General features: G+C 56.4%; 1 long non-coding RNA gene across 1 annotated transcript; it reads right to left on the bottom strand.

Moving 5' to 3' along the window:
- Positions 1–493: 493 nt before the first annotated feature.
- LOC124234145 (uncharacterized) lies at positions 494–2983 on the bottom strand. Its single transcript, XR_006887237.1, has 3 exons — positions 2579–2983; positions 1104–1277; positions 494–791 (listed from the first exon to the last, which is right to left on the bottom strand). It is a non-coding gene; the product is annotated as an uncharacterized LOC124234145 (long non-coding RNA).
- Positions 2984–3237: the final 254 nt, after the last annotated feature.

The raw sequence follows: 3237 nt of genomic DNA on the forward strand, positions 1-3237 counted from the left end.
CAGGCCTCTATTTGCCACATGAGCTGTCTCTCCCAATCCTCCTGGCAGCCCAGTGGGGCATGAGGGATTCTGGCCTTCAATTCACTGACAAGGAAACCGAGGCTTAAAGAGACTGGGTCCCTCTGTGCCCAACAGAGGAGCAGAGCCAGGACTGGAAGCCAGTGCCTGTTAGACCCCATGGGCCCCCCTGACCAGGAAGGACCTCTTTTCCCTAAAGTTCTGACAATCTTTGGTGCTGGTGCCCAGAGAGACCTCATCCTGTGGGGGGATAGGCTGGTCCTGGTCCTCGGAGAGCCCACAGTCTGTGGCTGGCCAACCTGGTCACCACCCCAGCCCCAAGCAAACGGGATGGCCCTGGGCCTCAAGTTCAGTGATGGCTGGAGGCCGGAATGGGGCTGGCTCCAGGAAAGACAGGAGTCCTGAGCTCCAGGAGGTTGCAATGTGGGACACTGGGCAGAATGACCCCGGGCCAGAGAGACAGGGGTCCTAGGCAATGCTCAGCCTCTCTCTAGCTGGCGACTGCAGGGGAGGCCCTGAGCCTCAGCTTCCCCTTCTGCGCAATGAGGAAATGACTGGGCCTCCGGATGGGCTCTTGGGAGACTCCGCTGAGGAAGGACTTGTGGATCTCTTGCCTGGTGTCCGGAGCACATTGGGAACCACCTGCCAGGCTGTCATAGTGGTCCTCCTGGGTGCAGGGTCCAGGGAGTCCCTCCTCGGCTTCCCTCCTGCTGCCCTGTCCCCAGGAATAGCCAGCATTCCTTGAGGCAGAGTTGAAGAAGATCCAGGCGACTCTGTGTTGCAGGTGACAGGGTCTCAGAGCCGGGAGGACAGCTGGACACGTTCCATGCCACTGTGCAGGGCCTGCCCTGTGACAGCCTCGGAGCCCACAAGAAATCAAGTCTCCTCCTCGGTGGATCCCAGCTGCTGTGGCTTTAGGCGCTCCCTCACTCATTCACTGAGGCTTTCATTCCCTCCTTCCTTCCTTCACTCACTCACTCACTCACTCACTCAGTCATTCATTCATTTCTACTCTCACTCATACTTTTCACTCATTCAGCCCAAATCCTCTAGTCCCTGCTGTGCACCCAGCAATGTGACCTCACCAGTGAGTGTGACCCGGCGTGACCCTTGTCCCCACGGTTCACATCTGCTGTGTGACATGGAAGACGGCCATCCTTTGGGTGAGGGGGAGTGATGAGCACCAGCAATCCGCTTCTGAACAGAGAGGCCAGTCATGCACAGGAAAGAATGGAGAGAAGATGTGCATGGCTCCTCTGCTAGAACAAGAAAAGAAGGAAAAGTTAGGACAAAGAAATATGCCCTATGTTGAACAAAACATGGGCTCTGATTACAAGTGTGCACTGATTCCTAAAACCAACAAAGAAGAAATCCAATGGATTGGGGCTTGGTGACACCATTTTTCTGACCAACAATGGCATTTGAGGAAACATCTTCTAGGGCTCACACTTTTCCTAAGGCCTCTTTCACCTCCTAGCACTTCAATCTTCCTCCTTGGAAGCCTCTGTCCTGGTCCCTCCTCATCCAATGGCTCTTCTGCTGCTCGGGGGCCTGCCCTGCGAGGCCACCCTCATCCATCCGGGACTGTCCGCGCCATTGGGACAGGCTTCCCACATTCCCCCCTAGACCTCATGAGCTCCTGCTTCTTTTGCAAGGCTGGCACTTTCACTTAGGATCACTTGGCGTCGTTCTTTGCAGTGGTTTGCATCGTCACACACTGGGTCCCCCCTGATGACTCCCTGAGGGAGGCCATTTGTCAGCATCTTCCAGGCGAGGAAGCTCAAGTCCAGAAGGCTGTACAGCCTGTCCAAAGACACAGCCAGTGTGGCGTCTCAGCAGAGTTTGGTACCCATGCAGAGGAGGATGGAGGGGAAATTGTTTGCAGGTCTTCCCAGGAAGCCTGAGGGAGGATGCAGGGAGTGAGCCTGGAGGATTAAAGCCTTAGTGGGGCCTGAAGAACCAGCACTACTGTAGTGAGCATCACTCTGTCCCAGCAGGAGACCAGGTCCTGCCTGGACTGGCTCGGTCCCCTCAGGTGGAGGGAACACCCCAGGGCATTCCTGCACAAGGCCGCACAGCCTTTCAGGAGAGGAAGGACCCATGGGGCAGGAGAGCCCTCAGGCAGGGAGGAGGGATGCAGGCACTGCAGGGGGCCGCTGTCAGTCTCCTGGGCACTGGCTCCCAGCTGCAGGGGCACTCAGGTGGGCTGAGGGAACAGGAGTGCGACCACAGCAGTGTCTGCGGCTGGGCTCTCCACAAAGGCCCCGCCCTTCTGCCCAGAGAAAAACTCATCTGCATGGCATTTGTCCTTCCAACACAAAGTGGGGTCCAAGACCACCCCTCCACCCCACCTGCCCGATTCCTTTCCACTCATCTCAAGTGACAAACAATTCTGAATATTTGATTGGTGTTGGATGCCCAGAGACAGTGGTTTTTGGGGCCCACGTTGTAACTTTGCTGGCATTTTCAAGATCTCAGGATTTTGATGCAAAACAGGAAAATGCTGAGGACCCCAGAGAGCTTTCCGGAAGCAAAAAGCTTTGCAGTACTGCCTTCTCACCAGCTCTTCTCAAAATCCTCCAGGCCCCTGAGTCTCCATCTTGGGTGCTCAGATTGCTGGAAGGATGTGCCTTCCCAACGTCCTCAGGGTGGGCTGGCAGGACACACGGAATGGTGGAGCGAGGAATTCAGCAAATCCGCCTCCCGCACAGCAATGACCACACTGGAGAAGCCGGAGAAAACCACCAGGTCAGCACTCTGCCAAGAGATCGAAGGCACACAACCCACCGAGGAGCATCTGAGGCTGAGGGAGACCAATGAGAGTCTGTGGTGTTTTCACCCAGGGCAGCTCCCGGCCCCTACACCCTCAGTGTCAGGACCCTGTGACAATGGCAAGCCTGAAGGCGGCTGCTTCCCTGTCAGAAGTTGCCTACTTGGTTTCTGCACAGGTGGGGAATCCCCAGCCCCTGAGCATTTCTGGAAACTGTAGCCATCTCAGCGACAAGCTGCCATGGAAGGCCAACTTTGTAGCTGCCTGAGGTTGGATCCAGAACAGAGCCACAAACTAGCCAGAAAGTGGAGAGGGAGAACCAGGCAGTGAGACAGACACAAGGACTTGATGGGCTCCACGCATCCCTGGGGGTCTGGACGGTTGTGCACACATGCAGGCCTGTACACACTCAGGAGAGACTAGGCAGGTGCACATTGTGGGGAGGGTTA

The sequence above is a fragment of the Equus quagga genome, unplaced genomic scaffold (assembly GCF_021613505.1).
Source record: "Equus quagga isolate Etosha38 unplaced genomic scaffold, UCLA_HA_Equagga_1.0 71908_RagTag, whole genome shotgun sequence".
In the NCBI taxonomy this organism is placed as follows: domain Eukaryota; kingdom Metazoa; phylum Chordata; class Mammalia; order Perissodactyla; family Equidae; genus Equus; species Equus quagga.